This window comes from Lissotriton helveticus, chromosome 3_1, assembly GCF_964261635.1.
Source record: "Lissotriton helveticus chromosome 3_1, aLisHel1.1, whole genome shotgun sequence".
Lineage (NCBI taxonomy): Eukaryota > Metazoa > Chordata > Amphibia > Caudata > Salamandridae > Lissotriton > Lissotriton helveticus.
The window spans coordinates 1323496377-1323520933 of NC_136061.1; positions in this window are offsets into that span (position 1 = coordinate 1323496377).

Consider the following 24557-nt stretch of genomic DNA (forward strand, 5'->3'; position numbering starts at 1 on the left):
ACCAGGGCGATAAAAACTAGGATGAACGAGCATAAAAGCAATGTCAGATGTAAAAAGTCCACAACTAAAATGGCCACCCATTTTCTCATCGAGCAACATTGCGTAAACGATCTCCTATGGACTGTCATCGAACAGCTACCTACTGAGACAGACCTTTTTGAGAAAGAGCAGAGATGGATATTCCGCTTGGGTACCCACAATGTAGGCCTGAATGATGACATTCCTTGGGGACAATTACGATGATACTCATGGCCAACTTAACAGAGATCCTTTTGATGAAACTGAAATAATCTCATTGATTATGATCATAAATATAGACCATTTGGTGGAACTCTTCTTAAAACAACCATTTGTCCTAGAAACTACCTGCCCAATGTACTGAGTACCTGCCCATGCGCAATGGTCTCTGCCTAATGAGTGCATGACACCAAATAATCTCATTGATTATGAATATAGGCCTCCGGTTAATTATCTGTCCTAAAAATTATCTAAACCCAATGTATAGAGTGCCTGCTCATGCGCCGTGGTATCTGCCTAATGAGGGCCGATTTCGCGCATGCGCACTGTTTTCACCATCATCAGAACTCTGTACAATACCAAGCATACCTCTATAAATACATAAACGGAGCGGTAACTTTCCTCGCAACCGCGCCAAAAATCGGAGTCCTTTTTCAAAGGAAGCCTATAACTATTGTCTCAATAGATTATAATAGCGCTTCAGGTTCCACACATGCGCAAAATACCCATAGGAGGTATGATCATCACCGCGCATGATCACAAGATAATCAGTGCTTTCGTAAACGCGAAGCACTGCACATGCGTGAAAATATAGCGTCTTTTCAATCGCGCATTACCGGACACTGGTGCTTCCCGACCGGACCAAATATGGGCCCAATTACGCTACCAATTACCGGTCTCTTACCAATTACGAGGGCTTTAAAAGACCCGCCGACTCTCAGGGGCAGTATCATCGGAGCCGCGTTGAGGAGAGGAGGTCGAATTTCATCCCAGTAACCGTGAGTTGGATACCTGAGATACCACGAATAGATGGTGAGCAATAGAGTTTCCTGGTACAGTATGGATTATAATGAGTCTTTCTCGTTATTTCAGATCATCCTATTATGCCTGATGGAACCCTCCAAAACGTAAAAAGGCTCATGAGGCAACATATCCTTGTACATTGAGTAAGATCTTTCTCTTTATCTCTCCTGCACCAGCAGCAGGAATGAAAATGTTACCAACATGTGTGCACTATATGTTTTATGTGTGTCCTTGTCAAGTCTGTTACATTTTTTACAGGTTGCATGGTTATTGGACACATGACCCGTATGTGATACACAGCAACCCCCACTTTTTCCTTAAAGTCACCACTACCTGGAGGATAGTAGCAATAAATAGTGAGAAAAAGAATTAAAATTGTGTTTTTCTCCCTCTAGGTCTTCACTACACACCTATTTGGCGAAGAAAGACTACGAGATTGATCTAATAACTAGGTACATTACACCTATAGTTCACTTTTTTTATACATTTTTGTATAATACACTTTGATACATATACACATGTGAGTAAGGTGGGTCTTTGTGCAATTCCCATCCTGAAGAAGGAGGCTTTGAACTCAGAAACATGTCCATGTAGACGCACCAACGAGGTTGCTGTACTTAACTATACACTTACAACCTCACTTTGCACCCTTTTTAACAATACCAGCCGGGGGCTTAATAAAATGTTTTGTTTTTCTCCCCAGGAGCCAGGTATTTATTAACTCTCACTCACTTTAAACTCACCACTCACATATGTCCTCTTACCCCACACACATACACACATAGTCCATTTGAAAGTGCTCCCACGTAGTCGTCGGTCGTAGCACGCCGCATCCCGTAGAGGGGTGCGAAGACCCCGATGATGAAGCATGACACCAAGGGGCCTGTTGGTGTGTGAGGGGTATTTAAACAACACAGAGTGTTCCCCACCATTATAGGGATCAACGCAACCTGCATGTTTTCCAAGCCTGGGACAGTGCTGGGCTCTTTGATGTTGCCATTGTGATGCAATGGCTTGTAAGTGACCTCTGTTTTGGGTGCATCTGTCATGCATTTTCCCTACCTGTACTTTCTCATTGTATTGGAGTAATGGCCCTTGACATTGCATTCGGAGTTATGGCCTTCTGGCATTGTCTAAATTGGGGTAGTTAGGGACATCCCATGGAAGGGAACGGCAGTGTGCATCAGAATTGTGAGGACTATACATCGGCCACCAATGTGCAACTGTAGTTGTGCCCTAAAGTATGACATGGTGGATGGCATGTGCTCAAAGCCATTGTGGACTGATATGTTGGTGTCTGTATCTGTGATTTATTAATTTCTGCATTTGTAGAGTGCCTGGTTACACCAACTGGTGTGTCCCCGCACTATTAAAACATTCTGCACCCTTCAGGAATTAGTGTCTTCCAGTTCAAGTACTACTTCTTATTCTTGTATGTACAGTCACGTTTTTAATTTTTTCCAGAAAAGTTTCTCTGATGGTTTCCCCCTAAGGGTCAAGGGAAGGGAATTCCAGCTTTTTGCTGCTAAGTACCCGAAGGAGCGTGCTCCCATTCGTGCCTTCCTCATCCTTGGGACTTTTACCAAATGTGTTCCCGTGGATCTCAGTTGTCTTCTTGTCTCATAAGGAATCATAAAGTCATTGAGGTACAGTGGACACCTGCCCTGCAAGATGCGATGCCCAGTGCACAGTGCCTTAAATGTGATTTGTTTCTGGATAGGTAACCAATATAATGACTTTAGTGCATTCTTTGAGGGTGCTTTCCTTGTCAGATTTAAAACCAGACAGGCTGCTGCGTTCTGGACAGATTGCAGCTTTTGGAGCTCTTTTTTGTTGGCACCCAGGTACAGCAGGTTTCCATAATCTAACCTGGAAGTGACGAGTGCATGGGTCAGGGTCTTTCTTGCCGCCAGAGGTAGGATGTCTAGGGTCTTCCTTAATATTCTTAGGATTCCAAAACATCTACCTGCAACCCTTTTGATATGAGTCTCAAAAGATAATCTATGGTCTATCCATATCCCCAGGTTCTTCACCTCCGTCCTTGGGGTGGGGATCTGACCTAAGCTCGCTAGCCACCATGCCGATGACCAGATAGATGGTGTGTTTCCGACTATCAGTATTTCCGTTTTGTTGCTGTTAAGCCTTAGACAATTATCTGTCACTCAGCCCGCTAAATCTTTCAGGCAGTCCGCAAAGCTACTGGCTGCTAGTGCAGATTTTTGGGTTAAGGTGACCACAAGGGCTCACTGACATAATATCGAGGGACATAATATCGACTAGCAAAAATATCGGCGACAAAATATCGACAGACAGAATATCGAGTTTGTATTTACAAACAGGTAAGTACAAAAATATTGAGTAAAAAATATCGTTTACAAAAATATAGTTTATAAAAATATCGACTTTATTAAAAACAATGTTAAATTCAATTAATATTAACAATTAGTTACTAAAAAATACTTAAAAATATTTAAATTACCTTATAATAATTAAATAATTAATTAAAGAAAAAAATGTACAATCATATTTGTTAAAACATATATATATAGTAACATAATATAATTTAAAAATATCCAATAATATTACCGTAGGATAGCGGAAGTGTAAAAATTACTATTCCCACTCCAGAGAGTGCAACAGTAGGTAAGGCGTTGGATAGCCTAGAGGTAAAATTATTATTCCCACTCCAGAGAGTGCAACAGTAGGGAAAGCGTTGGATAGCGTAGGGGTAAAAATTACTATTCCCACTCCAGAGAGTGCAACAGTAGAGAAAGGGTTGGATAGCGTACGGGTAAAAATTACTATTCCCACTCCAGAGAGTGCAACAGTAGGGAAACCGTTGGATAGCGTAGGGTTAACAATTACTATTCCCACTCCAAAGAGTGCAACAGTAGGGAAAGCGTTGGATAGCGTAGGGGTAAAAATTACAATTCCCACTCCAGAAAGTGCAACAGTAGGTAAGGCCTTAGATAGCGTAGAGTTAAAATTACTTTTCCCACTCCAGAGAGTGCAACAGTAGGGAAAGCGTTGGATAGCGTAGGGGTAAAAATTACTATTCCCACTCCAGAGAGTGCAACAGTAGGGAAAGCGTTGGATAGCGTAGGGGTAAAAATTACTATTCCAACTCCAAAGAGTGCAACAGTAGGAAAAGCGTTGGATAGCGTAGGGGTAAAAATTACTATTCACACTCCAGAAAGTGCAACAGTAGGTAAGGCGTTGGATAGCGTTGAGGTAAAAATTACTATTCCCACTCCAGAGAGTGCAACAGTAGGGAAAGGGTTGGATATCGTAGGGGGTAAAAATTACTATTCCCACTCCAGAGAGTGCAACAGTAGGGAAAGCGATGGATAGCGTAAGGATAAAAATTACTATTCCCACTCCAGAGAGTGCAACAGTAGGGAAAGCGTTGGATGGCGTAGGGGTCAAAATTACTATTCCCACTCCAGAGAGTGCAACAGTAGGAAAGCATTGGATAGCGTAGGAGTACACATTACTATTCCCACTCCAGAGAGTGCAACATTAGGGAAAGGGTTGGATAGCGTAGGGGTAACAATTACTATTCCCACTCCAGAGAGTGCAACAGTAGGGAAAGCGTTTGATAGCGTAGGGGTAAAAATTACTATTCCCACTCCAGAGAGTGCAACAGTAGGGAAAGCGTTGGATAGCGCAGGGGTAAAAATTAATATTCCCACTCCAGAGAGTGCAACAGTAGTGAAAGCAATGGATAGCATAAGGGTAAAAATTACTATTCCCACTCGAGTGAGTGCAACAGTAGGGAAAGTAGATACTTCATATATTATTTAAAAAAAATATATATTAATATCTATAAAAAATTAATTAAAAGTAATAACCAATGTAATATAATATAATATTTAATTAATTACAAATACTAATTTAAATGAATCATTACAATTAGTTATCTATTAATAATAATTAATTACAAATGAACAATTAATTAATTAGTAATTAAAAAGTGACTTAACAACTAAAATCTAATAAATACCCCAAAAAAATTAACATATGTAATTAGTTATAATTAATTTACTTCCCACCCTATTCCCCTATAAACCCACAACCCACTACAGTAAATACATTAGTAAAATTAACATAATTATCAATTAATGAATTAAATAAAATGAATTGGCAATTAACATTTAATTAATTACAAAATAAAAATTAATTGACCATTAATTATAAACAAATACCAATAAATAAATTTACATGTTTAATTAATTATAATTAAATTACTTCCCACCCTATTCTCCTATAAACCCACAATCCGCTACAGAAAATAAATTAGGTAAATTAACATAATTATCAATTAATCAATTAAATAAAATGAATTGGCAATTAACATTTAATTAATTACAAAATAAAAATTAATTAACAATTAATTTTAAACAAATATCAATAAATAAATTTACATATTTAATTAATTATAATTAAATTACTTCCCACCCTATTCCCCTATAAACCCACAACCCACTACAGAATTAAATTACGCAAAATTTAAATAACATTAAATTCATTAATTAAATTACATTATAACATAAATAAACACTTTTAACACATAGATTACACTATAAAAAATTGGATATTATTAAATTATCGATATTTTTATTAACCTATATTATGTACTTCGATATTTTGACTATCTATATTTTAAAATTCGATGTTACATTATTAACTTTCAAAACGATATTTTTGATGTCTATATTCTGTCCATTCGATATTTTATCCAGCCTATATTTTGGACTCGATATTAATGTCCATTCGATATTTTTTAGTCGATATTTTGTCTCTTTACCGACCACAAGCTGTGTGTTATCTGCGTATGACACTATTGTGACAACGTGTTTCTCCACTATTTCGGCCATGAGGGCGACGTATAGATTAAACAGCGTCTTAAACTCCTAGTACCATTTCAAAGAGATGAGGTGACACAGTCACATGATCATCAATGGTTAATTCCGGCGCAAGTTTTGAAAAGCTCAACTAAACAAGAAAAAAAAACAAATAGGACTACATTTTCTGAAGGATATGGAAGCATTGGGCCTACGAATACTTAATGGTAGATTCCCAACAGATTCACCCCCGGCATGGTCCTGCTACACCTATAACGCCAAATCCTGTATTGATTACACCATGGCATCTTTGAATATTTTCAGTAACCTTACTTCGTAGTTTTTAATTAATGTCCCAGAGAGCGATCACAGTCAACAAATTATCACCACTTCATTTACAAATAAAAAACATCAAAGTTATTTAACAATGCAAGGTAAAATTGGAACTATTAATTATCGGAAATTAAACTGGGAAACAAATAAAAAACGATTGACCAGTGACCGGGCCCTAAAACTGGCTAGGGAAAGTCTGGAGCACTGCACACGCAAGGTAACTCCAATTCCAAGCCAAGATATGGATCTTAATATAATGCACGAGCAAGTTGTTAAGCTAATAAAGAGGCAGAAAGATGGAGCACCAGGGCCAAATGGTATACCCTTTTCCCTTTACAAAGAGGATCCAGACGCATGGGCAAGACATCTTGTAAAAATCTTCAAAGAAGTAGTCAGGATAGGGGTGATACCGGAAAGCTGGAAAGGATCCTTAATATCCCCCATTTATAAAAAAGGAGATTGGGCGTTGCCGGAAAATTATCGCTTAATAACCTTACAGGACACTGACTCAAAGTTATTTGCAGGGCTTCTATTATCATCCTTATCTGATTGGGTAAAGAATAACAGCGTTTCCCCGCCTAATCAAACAGGCTTCATCAAAGGATGAGGAACAGCTACCAACATCTTAGCACTATCTATTTTAATCGATAAAGCAATTATAAAAAGACAACCTTTATATTTATGCTTTGTTGATTTTAAATCAGCTTTTGATTTTGTAGATAGAGAACACCTATGTGGAAAGCTACATGCACAAGGGGTACCTCCCTTATTAATACACCTGATCCGTCTTCTGGATACAAAAACTTGGGCAAGAGTACGTATCAGTAATGGCCACTCATTATCAAAGGAAATACCAACGTTAGGTGGAGTGAAGCAAGGATGTGTACTGGCTCCTTTGTTATTTAATTTGTTTTTAGCTGACTTGACTCAAGCCTTGAACAACATAAATGCTCACCCACCAAAGCTCGCCGATACGCATATATCGAACTTGCTCTATGCTGATGATGTTATCCTCCTAAGTAATACAAAGGTGGGCCTACAACGGCTAATATTACGAACACAGGAATATGCGGTGGAAAACAAAATGGTAATAAATGAATCCAAATCCAAAGTTATGGTTGTCACAAAAAACACAAGAAGGCAGTGCAATTCAAAATGGCTCTTGGAGAAGGAACACTTGGAGCAAGTCAAAACCTATAGGTACCTGGGAGTTATATTTAACGATAATGGAAACTTTAACCCCCAAAAAATGGATATCACTAGGAAGGCCAACGCATTAACGGGTGCATTCGGAATAATCAAAAACTCTACAAGTAATTTAACTTATCAACCGCTCCTTAAAGTGATATCAGCGAAACTGGTACCTTCCTTATCTTATGGCAGTGAGGCTCTAAACGGAAAAGACGCAATAATTATTAATAATGCTATCACAAAAACCTTCCGCTCACTTTTTCGTTTACCAATAAATGCCTCTCAAGCACAAGTGAGGTTGGAATTCGGTTTGAACAACCAATTATATGCACGGAAGGGACATATAATCAAGGTATGGAATAGAGTAAAAAATGATAAGGAGAACTTAATTCTGCAGCTTTTATGGAAAGAAATGGAGGATAACAACAAGTTATCTGCGTGGAAATACCTGGACAACGCTCTAGATGAATTTGGAGTTAGAGGGATCTGGACCACTACTATAACCCAGGAATCCTTGAAAAAAGTTGTGAATAAAACAACGGATTACTTATCATTGATAACTGACAAAGAGACCCTTATTAAAAGGAAACACGCCCGGTCCATAATAAATGGCTACAAATATCTGGACACAGCATGGTCGTGGAGAAGCAAAAATATCTTTATTAACGCACAATTTGGAATATGGCCAGGAGAAACACATGCACTACCTTGGAAAAAACTTAAAAATTACAAACTGTGTCGGTTGTGCAAAATTGGTGAGGAAAATATTTTACATCTCCTGCGCATCTGCCCAGAACTAAAAAATGAAAGACTAACCTTGCTAAAAAGGTTATTCAACGAAAGAGCGATAAGAACTTGTAGACAAGCACTGATCTCTGAGGAGAGCGGCGGATTCACGCTTGCCTTGTTGAGAAGGGAGACCATCGTGTCTTTTTGCTGACCAGACCGCGACGTAAGCAAACGGCGCCACTACCAAAGGAGCATCGTACTCCTTCTGAGCCCAAGCACTAAGGAGGATTCGCCCTTGAAGCTACGGCTCGATTCGAGAACCAGTCCGAATTAAATAAGATATCCAAAGCAATCCGGGCACCTGATTCACTAAATCAAACGCCTGACCATCAATTTCAAACAGACCTGGCGTTCGTAACAAAAAACAGGCAATGATTAAAATAGTCCTGATGATGATCCCGGTTCATTAGTAAACAGTATTACAGGAAAGAGAATTGTATATTATTCTGTAAATACTGCATGTCGTAACTTGCGATATCTGACTAACAACTTGCAAGCGATATTTGGCTCCAAACCTTTTTGCCTGAAAAACTTTCTATCTATTCACCTCCCTTTCTCTATTTTTTCTTTCCTACTCTTGGGATAGGTACAGGATTGTGCCCTATCTAAATGTTTATATGTGACCGCTCTCAGGTCATCCTAATTTGTTTATCTTGAATTAAATATTTCCTCACCCGGCTGGGTTTGGAAACTTGACTTTTAGTACTGATTGTGGTCTTTAAGTTTATTATTCCTTTATGAAATTCCTGAGGACCCTTGTTTCCTTTAATAAGTGAATGACCCTTGGTCCTGAGGTACCTACTGGGTTCCCTTGTTTTCATGAAAAATGCTGTTACATGACGGCTCCTTTTTTTGAGGTCATTTTGTTAGAGGGTTTGTAAAGGCCACTAAATAGTGGTCCGACCATTGGACTGCTGTTGGGCAGTCCACTATCAGCCCCTGGCAGTTTGAGAAAATGGGATCTAATAGATGCCCTAGTTGATGTATTATCCATGTGGGTTTTAGTTCGAGTTGGAAGCCTCCTAAGTCCTGGCTCAAGGCTTGTGCATCTCCGCATGATTTTTTGTCAAAATGTAGGTTAAGGTCCCCCAGAACTAGCAGGTTGCTACAGTGTAGCGCTGGCAGGATTAAGCAATCCATAAGGCTTTCTCTGAAACCTGAAGCTGACCCCGGGGGTCTTTAAATAAAAAAAACATTTATTATCTGCTAGGCGTTAGTTTTTATTGTGAAGGAGGCAGCTTCACAGTAGTCTATCTCTGCCTCTTGCACCAAGCAGTCTATAGATAGTTTATAGATCATTGCTATGCCCCTCCCTTTTTTATCGGGCCATCCACTCTAAGGATCCCATATAATGGTGGATGTGCCTGTAGGACGTCAGGAGCTGAGAATTCATCCAGCCAGGTTTCTGTTAAAAATAGACTGTCTAGATTATTTTCTGTTATGCAATCATGTACTCCGTTTTGTGCTTACTTAATGGCCTGCAGTTAATGAGTAGGCAATTCAGCCCCATGCCTTCTTGTTTTGTAAGAGTGGTTAATGTTGTGACTAGCCTGCATGATCAATGTGCACACCTCTTCATTCCTTGGTCTACTAGTAGGGTGTGTCTGCATTGTGCTAGGCCTCTGGGCTCCAGATCTCTAAGCTCACTGCTTGAATATTTTAGACTATGTCCAATAAAAAATTGGCCAGCATTTGTGGCCCCTGGCCCCGAACGGCCGCAGATGGGCTTGCCTTTGGCGCACCGGTGGCACGACCGTTGTGCGCATCCGCTGCGCGTTCTTGTTGGCATCTGCTTAAATATTCATTGCCCTGCAGCACTAGACCGCTGCTTAGCGGAAATGTTGCAGCAGGACCACAGGTGAGGTGATTACAATTGTATTACTGCGTGCAATTCTAAAATAATTTCTGCCATTGGTACTAGTTCTCAGTACTTCAGTTTAAAAAAACAACAACTTAAAAACACAAATTCCAGTAAGATGCCATTGCTGATCGTAGCACTTATGCAGCCAACTCACTTGCTGCTGTCTTCCACTTCTGCTGCCTCCAGATGGGACAGTGACAACATGTTTTGAGGTACATCGTTTTCCCCATCAGGGCCCTAGGTGTGCTCAGATGGATCTGTGTGTCTGGTTACATGGAGCCACCGGCAGGCTATTTGGCTGTGTGGTCATCACATGGGTCACTTATGTCAAGTTTGCATAATAATACGCAAAAATTAAGTTTTGAATTGAGGTTGCACAATGTTACTGCACAGGGTGGTGTGCAACATGGGGATATCATCATCTTGTTTCGTGCTTTGCTTGCATATGGTGTTTGTGTTAATGCCACTGAACTGACTCTACGTCTCTGTCTCTTGCAGCATCTGCCGTGGGCACAGAAGGACAGGGGACGGACACCAGTGGTGAGGCATCAAGCACGACTGCTACACACGAGCACACTGACACTGATGCATCCAGCACCTAGAGGGGGACAGGAGTCTGCTTGAGGAATCACAGCCAGAGACACCAACCTCAACATCATCTGACACAAGCACTGACACATCTATGTTGGGGGGGCACAGGGAGCGGGAACTCTGCCTCCTCTTCCACTACACAGTGTCCAGTGCCCACCCTCCAAGCTACTTCCACTAGTGCTGCCCGTGTTCGCACCAGTAAGAAGGGAAGAGTGTCCTTCACCCCAGGCAGTGCTGTCCCTGCCCCTGTCTCCCCTGCTGCCATCAGTGTTGAGTCTGTGGACCTTTTGTGCCAGCTGTGTGTGGGTCAGACAACTCTCCTCAACACCTTCCTAGACCATGACAAAAAGTTGGCACAGGTAGTTGCTTTCATGGAGGGCATTAATTCAGACATGGGTGGGCTACACCGGACTGTCCGGTCTTTGTCCTCCATATTGACGGCAGCCATTCAGCTGGCACAGTCTCAGAGTCCAGCTCCAGTCCCTTTGGCCACCCCCTGCCAGTGGCTACATCTGATGATAGTGACCACACACCAAAGACCTCAGGCTCAAGATACAGCACACGCAGCACACAACAGCAGCATCCCAAGCGGGCCAGAGCTCAGACACCATCCCCCAAAAACCAGAGCCACCCCAGAGCCAAAGACAAAAGCTCTTCAGGCAACACTCAGAGACATAAAGCCAAGAAGCAGGCCTCAGGCTCACATGCCATAGAGGCATACCCAGCCAAGGAGTCTCCTGTCCCAAAAGTGTCTGGCAAAGAAAATCAGTCAGTTCCCGTTCCTGCTGTGAAGTTGGTGCCAGCTTAGGGTCCACAGAAAAAACCCGCTAATGCAGATTCACCCACAACCTCAATTCCCATCCCAAGCCCTGTGAAGCAGGGGAAGGTGGTCAGTGTAGGGGGTTCACCTGTTGAACAGGTGATGAGGGAGGAAAGGCAAGGCCAGGCCTAGCGTACCTCCGGATCCAGCAGGTCCCCAGAGGGACGGCTACCGGCTGCATTGGTGCAGCTTTGATGGAGAGTGTGTCCATTGTGGCCGCAATACCTACCTCTCCTCCAAAGAACAAACCTTTATTTGTAATCCCCAAGAAGTGGAAAGGTACCCCTCCACATTCTACCTCCCACACTGTTTCTCACAGCAGCATGACCCTACCTCCATGTGCCACCACACCACCTGGTCCAAGCAGCCCTCCGGCTTCCAAAGCCACTGATGCCTCTACCTCAACTGGGCCTTTCTCTCGCCAGTCCAGTCCTCCAACTTGCCCCGACACTCAGCCACCTCCCAGTCCGACTGAGAGCCAAGTCTGAGTCAAAGTCCCCCTCACACACCTCTCTCTCCCACAGCGGTGCCTGGACTGCTGATTGTTATCCCCCTAACTGTGTTGCTGACCATGACAGGGTACAGTCTCACCCATTCCCTGTGCAAGATCTAATGCACACATGTGTCTTCTCTGCACTTTGGACTGGCCAATGGCCTTGATGTTCCTTGCTGTGTTTTCCCATTCCCTGTGCAACCTCTCATGTACCTACTCTGCACTTTGGACTGGCCACTGGCCTTGATGTTCCTTGCTGTGTTTGCTCATTTCCTGTGCAGCCTCTCATGGACCTACTCTGCACTTTGTACCGGCCACTGGCCTTGATGTTCCTTGCTGTGTTTGCCCATTCCCTGTGCAGCCTCTCATGTACCTACTCTGCACTTCAGACTGGCCACTGGCCTTGATGTTCCTTGCTGTGTTTACCCATTCCCTGTGCAGCCTCTCATGTACCTACTCGGCATTTTGGATTGGCCGTTAGCCTTGCTGTGTTTGCCCATTCCTTGTGCTGCCTCTCATGTACCTACTCTGAACTTTGGACTGGCCACTGGCCTTGATGTTCCTTGCTGTGTTTGCCCATTCCTGGTGCAGCCTCTCATGTACCTACTCTGCACTTTGGACTGGCCACTGGCCTTGCTGTGCTTGCCCATAACCTGTGCAGCCGGTCATGTACCTACTCTGCACTTTGGACCGGCCACTGGTCTTGCTCTTATCTTCTATTGATGCCTATCTGTGTAATATGTTAATAAAGACAGTTATTCCTGTTTTCTGCTTTGTCAGTGTCCTTGCTAAATAAAGGGTTTCATGTATGAATATGTGTTAATGTAACACATGCTCTGTATGCCATTTTAACATTGCCAATGGCTGTTTTAACATTTCAAGGATATTGCAGCTGTGACAGGCACTTCAGTTCTTAATTAATCCGAGGCTTGGGGGTGCAATGATGGTTGTTTGTGATTAGCTACTGTTATCCTAATAAATCTATGGTGATGTTAGCTCAATTGTACACATCATGTTTGGATGCACTGCCAGCACAGAGTGGGATTCTTTCTATCCACAGTATTGCAGGCAGGCTGGCCAGGGTCCATCATGTCTGTGTGATCTTTCTTGATATGTGACCAGCAGTGTTGGTGTATTGTCATCTTGTGATGGCCAGTCATCACAGTCACATGGGTAGATTTCAATGTGTGCACTTGTGTGGTCATGAAGTGTGCAGTGTGAAGGTGGTGACTTTGTCAGTAGTGTTGATGTGTGTGTGCCCCTGCGATGGAAACTGACCACATGTGTCAACCTGGATTTGAGTGCCTGTTATTTGGATTTGTCAGCCCTGTGCTTGTGTTCATATGTGGGAGTTGTAAGTTGTGCACTGTGAGGTGTGTTTTTATGTGGCCTTGCACTTCTGAGGGACACCTACTGCTTGTTGGTGCCAATTGTGAGTATGCAGAGTGTGTGACTGGCAAGTCAATGTTGTGTTTGGTTGATCAGCCATGTGTTTTGTTACTGTTTGTGCTCACTGTGCAGACCTGCCCAGCCACACTGACATTGTTGGTGTATTTTCTCATGCATTGCAGTCACTAGAGGCATGTTTGGCTCCAGTATGGCATGTGGGATGGGGATTAATACCATCCACTATCTGTGCTTCTAATGCCTACCGATTGTGAGTGAGCACTTCATCTATTTCTGTATGGTGCACTCCAGACATGTCCACTACTGACGTAGACGCCACTTCACTCTCATGTCAGCTGTCCCATTGGGTTGCCAGTGTGTGTGCTACCCACAACTTTAATTGTTACACTATGCTTTGTGGTGCTGATCTGTGCACAGGACCAATGTGCCACTCGGGAGAGTTTCCCTATTGGATATATGTGGTTTTCTGGCACTGTTTTGCAGTCATGGTTGCTCATATGCAATTCAACTGTTTATGCTGCACAGTCCTCTGGTCATGTTGGTTTCACCTGGGTGTCCCAGACTTGTGCATCTGTGGGTGATGGGTGAGTTGTATGTGTGTTTGCTGGGGTACTTCTTCCCTTCCTGAGTGTGATGTTGTCTGTGTGCTATTGTGATTTTTGTTGTGGGTGTTCATGGTGTGGCACTCATATCTATGTTGAACTGGTATGTTTGGTGTACACACACTGCTGGTTGTGCATGCAGTGCTGTGAGTGTATGTTGCCTTGTACTTACCCAGTGTGCATCACCTGATGTCCAGCTGTGTTTGCAATGTGATGGATTGGCATGTGCATCTGTTGTGTGTTTGATGTGGATGTGTGCAGTGTTTGGCCTATGTTGTCTCTTTCAGCTGACAGATACTCTGTTGTGATTTTCTATATGCATGTCATTGTGTGTGGTTTGTTTGTGCATTGTGATACATTGAGATGTGTGTTGCAAGTGTAGTGTGCATTACTTGCGTGTCTGTCACATGCACTTAGGGCTATTATGTTTCCTGGGCTTGTTTAGAGTGCATCCTTGGTGTTTTCTCCTCTTATATTTGACCTGTCACTTGTAAGGATGGTGCATGTGCACACATGTGGTACACTATGACACCATGTTGACTTGATGGGTGGGGTGGTATATCTGTATGTGTTTTCTTATTGGCCCATTGCTCCCAGTTTGTGTCCATGATTGTTGAGATGATGCACTTCTTGTCTGTGTTATGGTATGTTGTCTGTTCATTGTTCCTGATTGATGGTGTTGTGTACTCCTGTTCTGTCTGGGCTCCCATTGTCTTTCTACTGTTTTACTGCACAGGTCTGGGCGTGTTGTACATCTGTGTATGTTGTTAGTGAGTTTTGTGTTTGGCTGTTGTTTTTGCGCCATCATTTCTTCAGGCATCCCTGAGTGTGTGTGTGTGATGTTTGTGGATGCCCCCCAGGGAGTGTGATTGTTTATCAGTGTATTCACTGGACATTATTCGAACCATTCTGTGTTTTTGACACTGGTGTTGAGTGTTGCAGGTGTAAGGTGGGTGGGGAGGGGTATGTGTGAAGGGTCCAAGTTGTGTTTGACAGTCAAGGAGTGTGAGAATTGGCCCAGTGTGTTGTGCTGATGACATACACCTGTAAAGGTGTTGGATACAGATGTGTGGCTGATCACTGTTTGACTTCACAGACTTCCTATCATCCCTCTGCCTAAGCATGGATTGCCTTGCTGTCTCCCTGAGTTGTTGCACAGAGGTGACTGTGGTTTAATTTCACTCACTGTGCCAATCATGTGTGATTTGATGGGCTAAGGATGCTGTTATATGTTCCTTTTCTTGCATGTGTTGTACATATGCTTTGAGGCGAGCTCCTTGGCTTTCCATTTGTGTCCACCTCACTTTAGCCTTGCCCATTTCTTGTCCTCCATTGCTGCTGACATTTGGTCTGTGTATGTGGTTGTGTGTCAGTGTGGGGTGTGTCTAGTTGAGTGATTGTTCATATTCATTGTGAGTGTTCATTTTGTGATTGGACTCAGTTTGCTTGGTATGAGAGTAGTGTGGGTGTGGAGTGAGGGTTGCCCTGGCCCTGAGATTATGTGCTGTGTGTTCCTCTGCAGCCCCACCTGCTGAGACGGTTTCCCTGGTTGTTTGGAGTGAGGTGCAGGGTGTGGGTTCACCTGGCTGGGTATTGTGCATGGGGGAGCACAGGAGGGACACATAGCATGTCCCTTAATGGGTGTGTGGGGCCTAGTGTGTGGAGGGTGGAGCTGTGGCCCTATGATCTTTGTGGGCTGCCCATGCCTGGCGCTTGCCCTGCCTTCTACATTGTGCGTCTTGACCGCTGCGGTGACGTGACCGGGACATTGCATTGATATCGCTGTTGTTGGGTGACCTGATGATGAGGGGTGATTTGTTGACAGGTAGGAAATGGGTGGGTACACTTGTGGGTGTGTTCCTGTACCCACCAGGGTGTCTGGTGTGGACTGACACCCTATATCAGCCCTAGAGATGTGTGCTGTGGTTGTGTGCGGAGTTGTGTGGTTTCGTACCTGCGTCGTCGTCTGCAATGGTGCATTACTTGCTGGTAGTGTATCAGGTACAGCACCGGGAAGACGTGTAAAGCAGGATCCATTGCGGTCGGGACTGGGTGGAGGGGACTGGGAATCTGGTTTCGCGCTCCGCAGTTGTGCTTTTGCGTCTCTTGGTGGGCGGGTTCTCCACTGTGGTGTGACTGGCTGTTTGGGGCATCCTGATTTGTACGGCGGTCAGGACGTTAATCCGTACAGTGGTGAGTCTTTATTGGCTCCCAACGCCGCGGTGGCGGGCGCATTTTTTTTGGTGGTTCACATCGCACCACGGCGCATGGGAATTGGGCTATATTTACCCATACTAATATGGCAGGCATGAGGACCGTTGCTACCATGTGGAAAATAGCATTTTCCGCCACCGCCAGCACCGCGGTGGTGCCTTCGCCCGCCATCCTAATGGGCCCCTATGTTAGGATAATTCAGTAGAATTTGAATTTAGTTCATGTTTAGTTTGTAACCAAAATCTAATACCTCCTGCTAATTAAAAGATACAGCCGAGATTGCGTCACCAGAATACATTGTAACATTGTCTGCATAGGCAGTTACATGCACTGTAGTCCCATTTGTTTCCATTGGTGACAGAGAGTGGTTATTAAAGATCCGAGATAAGTATGGGTCGAGATATATTAGGGACAGAATGGTAACATTGGACATCTCTGGCAGGTACCCCAGCTGATCGTAAATAATTCAGATGCCCCTCCGCTGACAAGTATCCTGGCTTCTTGATCTTGATAGAGGCTCTGAACCCAATCACATACTTGAAACCAAATCCCATTTCAGCCATAACAGCCCACAAATAGATTCAAGAACTCGGACAAATACCTTCTCTGTGTTAAGGAGGAACATACCGACAGATTATTAAAAATTTGCAGCATCAACAGATGCTGTAGCAATATTTGTGTACATAGACAAAAGTGGTAGATCTGTGTTATGGCAATTATATAAATAACCACAGCAAGCCTCATAGCTAAAATGTTGGCATTGATTTTAGCATCTGTATTCATTAGAAAAATTAGTCAGTATGATTTGTAATTAGGAGTGAGTTTCCCTTTTTTTTAAAGGAAAATGCAATATGGACAAAGTCCCATCATGCTGGAATAACCTACATTTGATAAATACTCTGTTATTACTAAGAAAACAGGAACGAGTATACCCATGAAAAGTTTATGAAATTCAGAAGGAATCTCATCTTGTCTTGCAGCTTTTTATGGAGAAAGTGATGAGATTGCAACTTTGACTTCCTCAATAGATATATCAGCCTCCAGCATATTAATGTAGGTTTCACTAAAAATAGGCACATCTGCAGATTTTAAGACTGTAGTCTTGGTATTCGTCAGCACCCTTTCTGCCCTGGCTCCAGACACACTGCATGGGGGTTTGCAGCTCTTTGTGTGGGGACCGGACACAGCCTGTTCACGTCTAAGTGTGAGGCTGTGCTAAGCACCTCCCTTCCATCCTGCCTAGAATGGCACATCAGGATCACATCTAAGCTCCCTTTCTGTGTGGCTTTCTAGAGGGAATGCCCAAAGTCCAAATGTGCAATCAGGGACAAGCAGCAGGAAACAAATGGCTTAAAGTAAGAAAATGCCAAATTTCTAAAAGTAAAAGACACACAAATGATGGACAGAATGTTGAACAAATCAAACATTCACCCCCGGTGAACTGTTCTGAGCTAAATCCATTGTTCTTTTGCTCACCATGCCACCCCAGTTTAGACCCATCCATACGCAAATCAGTTTTGACCCTGCTCTTCATGGGAACAGTCCAGCCTTACCTGCCAAGCCAGGTCCTTCCTGTTCCAGAAACAAGCATCCTAGGAGCATTGGTTCCGGTAATATCAAATATTCTCCTGTACTTAAACTATATTTCAGTTCATAGAGTCGTTATTTTGATTATAAAACTATAATAGACATTATAATCAATAAAAAACTTAACAAGTTAAAACATACTTTGTTAAAATAATTGAGTCATAGCAAAATAGCATTAATGTAGCAGACACGATGATACAATTAAAATAAATATTAAACCACAGTTCAATGACTCATATTGTAAAACAATTATTATAAGAAGAATATAAGATTTAAAATAGGATAAGCTGTACGGCACCTACTCATTATACAAAAATATGTCGGAATCGAGCTACCCCACGTCCCACAAACAGTTTAAACAAATCAGGTCAGTGTGCCCTAAATTTACTTGCCCAAATCACCCATACCCAACTCAGGAATTTTTCAATAGCAATAACAATGGATTCCTGGATACATGTCTGTAAAATCCTCAAGGCCTTGATGGCAACTCTTGTGCCAAGAATAGTGCAGATGGGTTTGAGCCATTTCTGTCAGGTGCTAGGCAACGCGCCTACCTAAAGTTAAGACTACATTTCCCATGATACTTGCCGGTGCAGTGGGCGGGGCCATCCCGTCATTACTGGCATGAGCGAGCCTTCGTTGAGCGTAATCCTGTGTAAATCTTCGTTGCCGGATGGACTCAAAGATTCGAGTTCCTCCTTTCTTGTATCTTGGGATTTCGGCCGGTTCTGGGGGCTTGAAGACGCTCCTTGCGGAACCTGAGCTCTGGTGTTCGAGCTTCCCTCATCTTGTGGGACAAGTTGTTTAATCGAGTTGGCCTGATTCGCGCTGACGTAAGTGCTGTTTCTCCCGCGGAGGTAAGCGCTAAGAAAGCGCTGTGCGGCCATTAAGTACTTAACGTTGTTTTTGTCCTCGCGCTAAGGAAGGGCTGGGTAGCCATTTGAGTGCATAAACTTTCTCTCTGAATTTGCGCTGACGTAAGTGCTGGGCAGCAATTATTGTGCATTGTTTTGAGTTCTAAGAAAAAACAGGGTGCCTTTTCCTGATTCTGATGCCTTGTAGGTATACCACTCCTACTGGAGGTGGCAACCTATGTGTGAACAGGAATATAATTAGGTGGTAAACACATCAGGTTACAAACATGCCATGGATATGTGCTTGCTAAATTACAAATTACAGCAGGCCAGAACCAAACATAAAATACCATGAGTCTGAACATTCGAGTAAAAACGAGGGACCTAAACAGATAACCACTCGGGAGGTGAATAAACCACGAATACTCCCAATCCAAAATGGCGCTCGCAGTACGAGCGGAGGTGAATTAGGTTGTAAACCCCTCGATCTACAGAGGTGTGCCCGCTAAAATAGAAAAAAGAGCTAGCGGAAAATAAACGCGGAATGAACATAGAACTGAAAAATAAAAATAAAATATGAAATCAACAGCGGGAAATCAGAGCAGAATTCGCCAAATAATTAGAAGGAGGTATACATTTAGGAAACCGATAAAAAGCCCAGAGAGATAGAACAGAAATAATCTTTATAATAAAAAGCAAGCAGAGAACTAGGGTTTTAACCCACTACAAGATGGCGACCAAAATCGGGTTACCATACACCAGCACCTATTAACAGCAAACAGGTGTTAGTGATTAGCCAAAATGAACCAATCTGTGACAAGTATAAATATCAGACACAAGGTAGTTTTAGTATATGGAAAAGACTCGAGAGACAAGGAGGACGCCACGCAGCTCAGCTCCCTTTACCAAGTAAGTAAAAACAGGGCTCTGTTAGCGCTGCTAGTAGAAGAATGTTTTCTTTAAAGGAAACAGACTGTTTTAACTCAGCCTTAAAATGTATCCTTTCCCATTAAATACAGGCCAAGTCAAAAGGCTTCTAACAAAAGATCAACATCCCCATGAGTGAGGTAGACTACTGATAACTCCAAAATATCTAATAAGGTAAGGAAAATAATAGGAAAGGGGATAATTCAGATACAATTAAGGAGCAATCAAGATACACTAACAAAGATTATCCCATCCCTAGACGTGGGCGTGAAGTATTGAACCCATAAGAACGGGAGCTCCCAGAGGCGTCCTCCTTATAACTAAAATAAGAATTGGGAATAAAAACCGGTGAGGAGCATATATTTTACTTTTAGACTGAACAGGAGTTAGTCACAAAAAAGAGAAAATTGATGATATATAAATATTTTCTCTTTACTTTATAGTACTGAAGTGGTTAATTTCCACAGTCTCCAAGAACAGTGATTGAGAAGAAATCCCATATAGCTAAAGGGAACGAAAGTATGAGCAGATGTTAAACAGACTCATATGATCAAAAGGTTCCAGGGAATATCACCTGGGTGAGTTGGATAACGAAACTGGTTGGGAGAAAAAGGGAAAGAAATCTCATTCCAGACCTTATGATTACATTTAAATGACCGACAGTGGGAAAAATACCACAGAGCAAAAGGGAAATGAATCCTATGTCAGACCTCAGGGCTACTTGAAAATGACCAACAGAAAGATCTCAGAAATGGGTGGGATAAGGGACTGTCCAGCAGAGGAAATAGGAAACTGGGTCAGTCATCTACTACGGGTGTAAAATAATATCACCATACCACCACCAAGCCTAGAAGTTAATCAATTTATAGATAAATGCAGAAAGTATAACAACAGCGTTGTGACAAATCTTAAGGTGGGATGTGCATAAGAGACTTGAGAGGTTACCAAATGTTAGGTTTATCAAATGCTGTATTGAGTATATGTAACTGAAACTAGTAGATGGGACCTAATGAAACATATTATGATATATGTCTTTGTAGATGTGACCAATCAGGGAACAAGTCCTGAAGAAGGTGCAAGAACATCAGGGGCACCGAAACGCCGCGTCGACATTTTGTTCCTAATATTTGTGTTTTATTATCTTTCTATAAATATGTTTTTTGGAAACAATACTGTATAAAGGAGAACTTTTTTTAAAAACAATTGACATTGTCTTTTATGAAATGTGTTATTAATATTGTTTATATACATTGAATATATACCGTGTAATGATTTTTTTGAAACTGTTTTGTGATACTATGACTTTTTAAACAAGAAATTCTTTTGAATAAATGCACTACAAATTTTAAACATTTCTATGCTTTCCATGCTTTATATGTGGTCCCGTACAACACTGAAAGGTTGTTAATTCATGGTTGTAAATTTGGTAACCTTAATAAGACTGCACGATTCCTGTTCACACATAGGTTGCCACCTCCAGTAGGAGTGGTATACCTACAAGGCATCAGAATCAGGAAAAGGCACCCTGTTTTTTCTTAGAGTTATTGACCCAGTCCTTTTCCTGACAGAAAGGGTAGCTCCCTACACATAACTTTTTTGACAATATAGCACAGTTTTTTAACTGGGGAGTTGTGTTCTCTCTTTTCCTCACATAACAGTGAGGTGTGATTCATCACACGGCGGTTCATAATTAATGCAATGGACGCCTTTAAAGTATTTAGTTTTTCAGACGATCAATTTAATAAACTAGTCAATTGTCCCGACAAAAGTGTAAATACAATAACAGCTAACAATACTGATGTAGAACAGTGGAAGGAACTCTGGAATTATAAGAAAAAAATAATTAGAACAGAATTACATTCAGATTTTCTGATACAATACTGTAAGAAGGGGATGATACCGAAAGGGCTGCAGGTTAAGAATGAACCGAGCCTATTTACAAAAAATGAAAAATTTTTAGAAACTTGGACATTCATAGCCAATAGATGCAGCAGAGACTGGCTCTTGCTAATCATAGAGACCGCACAAGCCACCCTGATCATAGAAAAAATTGAACTAGATGAGATGGAAAGAAAATTAAAAGATAACACCTCAGTAGAGGATGCAAAACAAAAACTGGAAGAGATCCAAAGAGATCTTGACGGGTATAAGGATTACCTGATCAACAAAAAGAGTAATAAATTCAAAAAAGATCTAAACCAGTATAAACAGGAGTTAGTATACCCCTATATACAAAAAGATTATTTTGACAGGCCCAGGGAAGACCGGTCAAATAGAGGCAATTGGCAAACCAACAAACGCCAGGGCCCTAGACTGGGGGTAACCTTCTCTGACACCTCATACACGAGTAGTGATTCAGAGAATGAAACAACAACAGGGAATCAAACTGACCCAGAGAGAGATCGACCAAACAAACAAACAAGAGACAGTCTAGTTTTTTTAGACAGACACAGGGGAAATCAAAATCAAAACCCAACCCCGAGAGGGCGAGGGAGAGGGAGAGGCAACTATCAGAGCAACCAGGGCCAACAACGTCCCTATATGAAAACGAGAAGCCAAAAGACATGGGACTAGAACCTGATACAAAAGCACCAATAATAAATTTAGCCAAAAGAGAAATGACCAAGGAAGAAATCAGTCTATTAGAGAAAGGACTGGGCTACGCCATAGCAGGGCAACCGGACAGATTCACCTTAGAAAGGGACTTTCAACAACTGATAAGAAAAATCAGATTACAAAAATACTTTGAAGGCAAAGAAAGAATGCCAACAGATAACAAATCTGGTTTACGTCCGAAGTCAACATGGACTCCATTGAGCTCCATGGTCAATAAAAATGTAGACACATTTGAAAGGGTTATAACAAGAGGACTTGAAGAAATATTAGATCAGAGGTTGTGGATTAAAAACAATCTAAACCTGGAAGAAAAAAAGGCCTTGAATAATCTAGAAAATGAGGACAGTATTACTATCAAGCCTGGAGATAAGGGGGGGAGCATAGTAATATTAGAAACAACAGACTATGAGAAGAGAATGCACTACCTCTTAGATAATCCCAACCATTACACAAAATCCAACATGACAGAATGGCATAACCTAGGGAAACGGATAAAGAGCCTGCTCTTACTAGCTAAAGAAGATGGCGTAATTAACCATGAGGAATTCAATTTCCTCAACAATGAAAACCCAACGATCCCAGCGATCTACGGGCTACCTAAAGTGCATAAGGACATCAACAACCCGCCCATGAGACCGATTGTCTCAAGTCTAAACTCCCTCACAGAACCACTAAGCAAGTATGTGGACAAATTTATTCAACCTCTAGTCACAATACAACCTGCATACATAAAGGACACAACAGAAATGATCAAAAGAGTAGAAGGAATAACATTTAATCCTAACAACCAGTGGATGGTGACGCTTGATATAGAAGCGCTCTATACAAATATCCCCCAAAACGACACCATCAAAGTAATTAAAAAGTTACTGCTAAACGGGGAGGAAGATCTTTCAGAGCACTCTATATTTATAATAGACTGTGTAGAACTCATCCTTAAAAATAACATCTTTCTTTTCAAAGATACCATGTATAAACAAACAAAGGGGACCAGCATGGGAGCCACCTGTGCTCCCAGTCTGGCGTGCCTATATGTAGCGGACTTCGAGACAAAACATATATTTAACCCCATGGCGCCATTCTTTGAAAACATCCAAAAATGGTCAAGATTCATAGATGACATTTTTTTCATTTGGCAAGGTAGTATAGAGGAACTAATGGAATTCATTACGTGGCTAAACCTAGGGGATGAAAATTTAAATTTCACCTCAACGTACAGTAATGAGGAGTGTGACTTTTTAGACATTAAAATAAAAAACATGGAGGGGGTCTTAGGAGTGGAACTTTTCACAAAACCGACAGACCGCAATACAATGCTCCATTTTAACAGTCACCATCCGGCTACCCAAAAAAATAACATACCGTTCGGACAATTCCTAAGGGTCCGACGTAACTGTACCACTTTGAAAGAATATGATAAACATGCAAATAACTTAATGAAGAAGTTTGCAGACAGAGGTTATCCGAAGAAAATGATTAAACAAGCCTACAAACGGGCAAAATACTACAACAGAGAAAGTTTGTTTGAACCAAAAACCAGACCTAACAATGAAACAAGACCTATTGTATTTGTTACAAACTTCTCATGTGTATCCAATAAATTGAAAAACTGTATTAACAGTAATTGGAAGTTGCTAAATGATCCAGGCGAAATACCAATCCCCAAACCGATATTTGCCTTCAGGAGAAACCGCACAATAAGAAACTGTTTAGTTAAAACGTACCCAGATAAAATGAGAAGGAACTCCATTAGGACCTTAGATGGGTCAAATCCAACAGGCAACTATGCTTGCGGTAATTGTAAAAATTGCCCTCTTATAATACCAGGTCCAAACATTACCATTGGTAAAACAACACACACACATAAGGATCTATTTAATTGCAGAACCAGCAATGTTATATATATGATCAACTGCCCTTGTGGCAAAGTATACATAGGAGAAACCCAACGAGAAGTCAGGACAAGGATAACAGAACACAAGTCGGCCATCCGGACTAAGAAATTGACAGCTCCCCTGGTAGCCCACTGGATAGAAAGGGGCCACACAGTGGAAGACATACGATGGTGTGTGGTGGAACAAGTTAGGATAAATAAAAGAGGAGGAGATTTAACTAAAAAACGAAGACAAAGAGAACAATACTACATGTCCAAGTTCAACTCCCATAAAATAGGTCTGAACAACAAAGAAGACTGGGAGAGGATACTGTAAAAAAAAAATTTCTGGACTGTAAATAAGTATTAGACAAGACTTAAAAAACAGAAAGAGGTAAGGTAGAAATAGGGTTTTAGGTATGTAGAAACTCTTAAGCAGTAGGGTAAGGTCCTCAGCTTTCATTCAAAAAATGCGGAGACTATAAAGTATTAGGAGATACAATTTGGGCTATTT